The sequence below is a fragment of the Pygocentrus nattereri genome, chromosome 4 (genome assembly GCF_015220715.1).
Source record: "Pygocentrus nattereri isolate fPygNat1 chromosome 4, fPygNat1.pri, whole genome shotgun sequence".
NCBI lineage: Eukaryota > Metazoa > Chordata > Actinopteri > Characiformes > Serrasalmidae > Pygocentrus > Pygocentrus nattereri.
The window spans coordinates 9,964,795-9,972,979 of record NC_051214.1 but is presented as its reverse complement, the minus strand read 5'-3'; the positions used below and the strand labels follow the sequence as shown (position 1 = coordinate 9,972,979).

Below are 8,185 nucleotides of genomic sequence, written 5' to 3'. Positions count from 1 at the left end.
TGAAAGCAATAAAAACTTGGATTCCAGTATTGAAACAAATCATGTTTCACAATGCAGACTGAGAAAGTCACTGATGCAACTTTACTGTCCAACCTACACTATAGTGATGTAATTTATAGATAAGTGTAGTGATCGTAATAGTAATCTCAAACCTTTAGATTCAATCGACCACTCTGAGATTCAACACTGGCTACCCTCAGATTTAATTTATTTGTCTTATTGTCTTATTTGCTTTTTATGCTTATTGTGTTTAGCATTAATTTCAAGTTACGTATTTATTTGTTTAAGGATCTGGTATAGCACAGCTGTTTTTTAGATGTCTCCAGAATGGGTTCATTTCTGCACAGCATGTATTAAAACTTGTTTATGTTTGTTACTACAGATAATTCTCTAAAATATTCTGTGTAGGAACTATATGAAGCTATCTGGTCAGTCAAACCTAGGCTCTAAACTAAGAGTACACTTCCCATACAAGGTTTACTGCACTCAGAAAAAAAGGTGTCACCAGGGCAGTACCCCTCTTGTCACTGGGGCGATACCCTCAAGGGTGCATCTACAGCATTTTTTGGTATGGGACATGCTATTATTTTTGTATTTGTCTATTATTTTGCAGTTGTGTAACTTAAAAAATATTTAAGTTACAGAGTTGGACCTTAAAACCATTGTTATACCTTTGAGGTTACATTTCAACGTTCTGTGACACGGCAATTGCTTGATTAGGACATGATACAAACGTAATGCCTGGTTATCGCTGGACAAGGCTAATGGGAATAGTGATATTGATATCTCACCCAGACAACATGTGTGTGGAAAGACAACCAATCAACATTGAGAAACAGACATGATGGGGACTGGGCCAGTGAGAGCACTTCAAATGTCCCCTTTGAGTCACGAATTGGGGGTGACCTCTCATCACCAACTTTTGAGTTGGTGCTTCTGGCTCAAACTCTCTGATTGTACCCACTTTAAGCTTAATTAGACCCTTTCTTATCAGAATATGAGATGACACATATGATCTTCTGGATCTCAGTGGTACGCTGGCCTTGTTATTTTAGGAGGACTGGTCAAAGACTGAACAAAGTATTGTCAATCTAAATGCAAATATGTTTAGCTTTTCTCTGCCTTCCTCTCCAATATTAGCACGGTGGTATGTCTGAGATGCAGTAAACACTCTAGAATCTAATTTATCTACAGGTGACACCAAATAAGTTTATTGTTTTGTGCAATCTTTTTAAAGTGTGTTAACTAAATGTTCTGTTTTTTATGCAGACATTTTGATCGTACTGCATGATTTCATTTTACCTTTAGAGGTACTTATACCAATTTGTCCTATGGAGGTGACATGAATTTGGTCACACTTTATTTGGATGGTCCCCCATAGATGCTCTACAGATACCTGAATCACTAATGGTGATGTTCAGTTGATTATCAACAACATTATGGTTAGGGTTAGGAATAGGTGTAGGTTTTGCCTTGGGGTTAAGTTTAAGGTTAGGTTTAGGGTCAGGAACTGATTTAATGAAATCTTTCATACTGAACTTTTTGAAGTTCAGTTTCATTAAATAGATATTTAGTTGAATGTTACTTAAAGACATGCTGAGCATTTACAAAGCATCTACAGTGGACCGTCCAAATAAAGTGTTAGTATTAATTCAATCAATTTGTTTAACTCATTTTATTTTACTTAATATGATACTGTCTTTTCTACATGTATCCTGTGTTGTGAATGTTTTACCCATGTGTGCATCACATAAGTTCTAATAGCTAAGAAAAGAACTTTGAGCAATCAAATTTGCTTCACATTATGAGAATGTATCCCTAGAGGTAACTGTCAAGTGTACCTCGGTTTTGCCCTGTACAATTGTGATTGTCATTGGCATGAAAAACACGCTCACCCTTTTTCAAGGGCAATTGTGTGTTACCAAAAGTTTAGAACTGTGAAGCAACTCTTTCCAAAGGAATGCATATAGATGTTAAAGTGAAAGATGTAGTAAAATTTCTTGTGCCCAGTATGGGGGATGGCTTGTTACTGCCGAGGTTTCTGCAAAACTTCACCTTAGTAGTTCCCAATCTTTTATGTGATCTAGTTCTCAGGCAATTGTCACCCATGCAACCCAGTGGGTTGTCACTCAAACACAACCCCAACAAAATAGTAGTTTACGTGAGCTCTTTTTGTTCAGAGTTATTTTTCACATAATCGGCATAAGAGGGGTGCTCAGAATGTTTTGCCCAATGCTCTTAGGGGCGTTTAAACGGTGTATAAGATTTTCACATCACATCCCACGGTGCATTCTTAAGTGATCTATTTCACATACACTTAAAGATGGGATTATTGTTGTCTGGTATTGCCTCCTTGTGCTTTTCATTTTTTTCCCCTGTTATTTTTTCAACGCCAGTCTAAGAGCAGACAACATACAATAGAGCTGCAGTAGTTTGAGCTTTTGAAATTCTTCTTATTCTTTTTGTTAGACTAATAACCTAGAAGTTTAACCCTTTAAGGTCCATATATATGTGCCCATGTGTCAAATTGTGTTTGTTTCAATGTGGTGTGCGCCCATCGCCCGGGCCCCGAGCACTCAGCCGCGGCGCACCTAGGTGAGGACGCCAGGGAAAGAGCCATGAGTGCAGAGGGGGCAGAGGGCGGAACCCGAGGATGCGAGGCACGACAATGACAGCAGGAGGAGGGGGACGACGCTGGTGCTGGCTATGAGAGGCACCAGAGGAAGGAGCGAGTCCTGAGTTCCGCCACCTGGGCCCTGACCCCTGTTACGTAGAGAAGCCGCTACGTTCGACCCAGGCAGCCGAGCTGCCAGCGGGGGCAAGCAAGCAAAATTTATTCATATAGCGCTTTTTACAACAGGTGTTGTCACAAAGCAGCTTTACAGAACAATCAGTATTACAGAGAGAAGAGAAAGAAGAAAGAAAATCCAGGTCCGAGCCCCCATGAGCAAGCCAGCAGCGACGGTGGCAAGGAAAAACTCCCTAAAAGAGGAAGAAACCTTGAGAGGAACCAAGACTCAGAAGGGGAACCCATCCTCCTCTGGTCGACACCGGACAGCAAACATTATTAGTATGAAGTATTATAGTAAAGTGGGAAAAGAAAGATCTGTGGGTGAGGACTGCACAGTGCTGTAAAGCAAGAAGCTCAGTGGTGGTCAAACCGGTCCAGAAGGCTGGTGAGCAGCGGCACCAATCAAGGCAGTAGAGGCAACAGCATCAGACGCACAGGATGGGCAGCTGATCAGCTCGGCAGAGAAAGGAGAAGAGAAAAACAGAGTTAGTACTGTAAAGAGTGGCTGACCACAGATTACAGTAAAACAGAGCAGTGTAGACTCCAGCAGGTCAAGACCTGACAGGGAAGACTAGTCACCAAATGCTTGACTGTACAAATAAGTTTTTAGCCTAGACTTAAAGATTGTGGCTGTGTCTGAGTCCCGAACATTAACAGGAAGATTATTCCAGAGCTGGGGGCTTTGTATGAAAAAGCTCTCCCCCCTGATGTAACTTTATTAATTCTAGGTACCAGTAGTAAGCCAGCACCTTGTGATCTAAGTAGGCGTGATGGTTCATAGTGGGAGAGGAGCTCACTCAGGTACTGAGGGGTGAGCCCGTTTAGAGCTTTATATGTCAGTAATATAGTTTTATAATCAATGCGAAATTTAACTGGTAACCAGTGCAGGGCTGATAAAACTGGACTAATATGGTCAAACTTCCTAGTTCTTGTGAGGACTCTGGCTGCAGCGTTCTGGACTAGCTGAAGCTTGTTAAGGCTTTTGCTGGGACATCCAGACAGCAGGGCATTACAATAATCTAGCCTTGAAGTGATAAATGCATGAAGGAGAGATCAGCGTCTATCATGACACCAAGATTTTTAACAGATAAGCTTGATGAAACTGAGAGATTGTTAAGTTTTAGTGTTGAGTTAGACAGTCTGTTTCTGGCTAATTTTGAACCAAGAAGCAGGACCTCTGTTTTATCTGAGTTAAGTAGCAGAAAATTATTTGACATCCAATTTTTTGTGTCTTTTATACAGTCCTCAATCTTGCCAAGTTTAATTTTATCATCCAGTTTGCTTGATATATATAACTGGGTGTCATCGGCATAACAGTGGAAATTTATGCCGTGTTTACTGATAATGGTGCCTAGTGGTAGCATATATATTGTAAATAATATAGGTCCTAAAACAGAGCCTTGTGGAACACCATACATTACTTTTGCACGAACAGATGATTCACCCTTTACATTAACAAACTGATATCGATCGGTGAGGTAGGACCTGAACCAGGAAAGAGCTGTTCCTGTTACCCCTACAAGGTTTTCTAGTCTATCTAGTAGGATAGAGTGGTCTATTGTGTCAAATGCTGCACTAAGGTCAAGGAGGACTAACAACGACACATTTCCTTGGTCCGTGAATAATACAAGATCATTTATAATTTTTACTAATGCTGTTTCTGTACTATGATGTGGCCTAAAACCAGACATGAAACCAGACATTTTTCATGTATTCCAGCCTATCTGGAGTGACTCTAATATTCTCAGGGTCTAGACTGGAATTATAAGCCAGCAGGTTTGTGGAGTTTAACTGTGTGTTCAGAATTTTCTGTCTAATTTTTTCGATTTTATCACTAAAGAAATTCATAAAATCATTGCTGCTATAGGCTGATGGCATCTGGGGTTCAGTGACTCTTTTGTTCTCTGTTAGTTGTTTAATTGTGCTAAATAGTAGTCTGGGATTGTTCTTATTGTTTTCTATGAGAGAGGAGAGATAGGCTGAACGTGCTGAAGTAAGGGCTCTTCTATAGTCTATAAGGCTCTCCTTCCAGGCGGACTGGAACACTTCTAATTTAGTCAGACGTCATTTTCGCTCTAGTTGCCTGGCCGTCTGTTTTAGAGTTCGAGTGTGATCGTTATACCACGGGGCGAGTTTTTTCTGCCGTACTATTTTGCTTTTTAATGGAGCTACACTGTCTAACGTAGATCGAAGAGTATCCTCTAGGAATTTGGTCATAATATCTAATTCAGTAGGATCAGATGGACAGCTGACTGAAGTTGATAACTGCGGGAGGTTTCTGATAAAGCTGCCAGCTGTGGAGGAAGTTATAGTCCTCTTAACCTGATAGCATGGTGATGAGCGCATATTACCACTAAACTGGATTTTGTATGAGATTAAGTAAAGGTCTGAGATGGCTGTGCTCTGGGGGAGAATGGCTGTTATCTATGTCTACACCAAAGGTCAGTATTAAGTCTAGAGTGTGGTTGAGGTGGTGTGTGGGCCCTTTTATAATTTGGGTGAATCCCATGGAGTCTATGATAGATATGAATGCCTTACTTAGTGTGTCGTGAGGGTTGTCGATGTGGATATTAAAATCTCCGACAATTAATATTTTACTTGAAAACGTTATTAGGCTTGATAGACACTCAGAGAATTCTTGTAAGAACTGAGAATACGGACCGGGTGGCCTGTAAATTGTGATTAATAGAAATGAATGTTTATTTGTTCCTTGCTCAAGTATATTAAGTACAAGAACTTCAAAAGAAGAAAAAGTAGGTCCTGCTTTCTGGTTCACGCCTAAAGCTTTAGTATGGATGGTTGCTATACCTCCACCCCGACCGCTTAAATGAGGGCTGTGTGCATAGCTGTAGCCTGCGGGAGTGGCTTCATTTAGACTAAGGTACTCATCGGGTCTAATCCACGTTTCTGTCAGGCACAGAGCATCAAAATCATGATCTGTAATAATTTCATTTACAATAATGGCTTTAGATGCCAGGGATCTAATGTTAAGCAGGGGGCGGTGATGAGGAGGCGGAGTGGCGAGCTCTCGTTCCCTCTCGGCTCTGGTGCTCATGCTGCTCTTAATGAGAGCAGCTGATTCTCATCTGGCTGGCAGCGTGATCGCCTTTAAAAAGAGCTGAGAGGGAACAGAGAGATAACAGGGACGAGCAGCAGCAAAAAGGGACTAAAAGAGCTGAAAAGCTCAAAGTAGAAGGTCTGAAAGGTCTAGCTAGCATCGGCCACTGAAAAGTGGCCAGTTTACCGCGGTGTTGGTTTTGTTTATGGTTTGGTTTGTGTTTTGGGAAATAAAGTAATGGCAGCTGCAGCTCAGAATCCTGCCTCCAGTGTCCTCCTTGAGCCCGGGGTAGCACATGCCATGCTACAGTGTCTGTATATGTTTCTCTATCTGTTAAATAATACAGTGCAGAAATATTTCATTTCTTGAATGTGGAGACTCTGCCCTTTCCATTTAAATGTATCACATTTTTGAACATGTATTATTTTGCAGTTTTACATGTATTTACTATTTTATTTAAAATACAATGCAAAAGAGTGCTATATACATTGGAAGGTAGAGTAAGATTTCAGTTTTAATCATCAGTTTATCTCTCAATTTTATTGATGGATAAACTAAACAATCTTTGAATAATAGAACAGATCTTTGCTTATTGGAAAAGATTGCCGATGCTACAAAAGCTGACTTGTTCCAGAGACCATACTGATAATTTGTGAGAAAGCATTCTACGGTGAATATTTCTTATGCGTCATGTTTGCTCTCTCTCACAATCTTTATATAAACCAATATAATGTCTAATATAACAAAATGGATGTTGTACAGGAGAAACCTGTAAGACTGAGTTAGGTTCGTAATGTGAGTCGAGAATGAAAACTGGCCTTCCAGAGTTACACCAAGACTTCTTGTCTCTACAGACAAGAACAATTACAGAGTTCTCAAATGAGATGGCAATATCATGATGAGGACCTGTAATTGCTGGGATGTATAGCAGCTCAGTCTTGCTAGGACTGAGCTTCAGGTGGTGAGCTGCCATCCATGAAGAGATGTCAGACAGACATGCCAAGATGCGACTGGAAACCTGTGTGTCAAAGGGTGAGAAAGAAAGCATAAGTTGAGTGTCATCAGCATAACAATGATAAGAGAAGCCATGAGATGATATTACATCACCAAGAGAGCTAGTGTAAAGAGAAAAGAGAAGAGGACCCAGCACCGAGCCTTGTGGGACACCAGTGGAGAGCCTGCATTGAGAGGATGTGGACCCTTCCCTTTTTACCTGATAAGAGCGATCCTCCAGATAGGACTTGAACCACTTCTGGAGCCAGTAGCTGTCACAAAATTAAGGGCACTCTTTCATATTTGTATAACCACTGAAAAAATACTAAATATTTGCATCCAGACTGCACCGTCTGCAAAATAAGAGTAACAAGTAGCTCACAGTGAAAAAAATGAGGTGGAGATGTCAAAAAAAGTATTTTTTTACAGTACTCATAAATGACAAATGGATAAAATGATACAGAGGCAAGACTGCAAGACTGTCTCTCATGGCACAATGTCACACTAGCTTTAGTGAAGAAAGGAACAAGTATAATTTCCTAGTCGAACTGAGTAAGAATGAATTTTAAGAGTTTTAGGAACTCATTAGTATGATTCAGTAATGGTAAATAGGGTGGTAGGAACACAGTAGTAGGGTTGAGGAGGGGTAATACCCGCCATTTCTGTGTCTCCCGCTCCTGCTGCTTAATAGCGAGATCCAATTAAATTTTTTTGGCATACTGAAATCAATGAGAAGGCTCTCAACAGGTAAGAAAGTAATTGGATCCATGCCTGGAATGCTCAGCAGCCTCCACCCCTGATGAAACACTAGGGCCACCTGTGGTAACACCAGCATCCCTCATGCCATGCAACACAGCAGCCCTCCCTGTATCAGGGGACACTGGCAACCGCCGGTCTTCACGTAATCTCTTGATTAGTATATCTCTCATTTCAGCCTTCCTAGCAGAGAGAGACAGTGACACATTGTAAAACTCTGCTACCATCAACAACTCAGCCTTCATGCATTTATTCAACGCCTCCACCAATGAGACATAAGACAATAAGACAAACATAAGACAATAAGACAAACCTCTACAAATTAAACTCCATGACCATACAACACCTGCCCCCACAAAAAAAAGAGAAAAAGTTAAGAAGAGCAAGAAGTTACAATGACCCCCCCCCCCCCACCATTATGTGTTGGTTTAGGGTGTAATGAATCTGGAGACAAGTGAAGGGACAAAAAGAAACCCACACCACACAATGGTCTACGGTCATAAACCATTTACATGTCTCTAGAACAAAGATAGAATTGATAAAGCCAATAACTGTTAGCAGTCAATCGATCTGCTATCTCTCCAGGG

General features: G+C 40.8%; 1 pseudogene; it reads right to left on the bottom strand.

Annotated features, from left to right (window-relative positions):
- Positions 1-4,797: 4,797 nt before the first annotated feature.
- On the bottom strand, positions 4,798-6,793 carry LOC119263187 (annotated as a pseudogene).
- Positions 6,794-8,185: the final 1,392 nt, after the last annotated feature.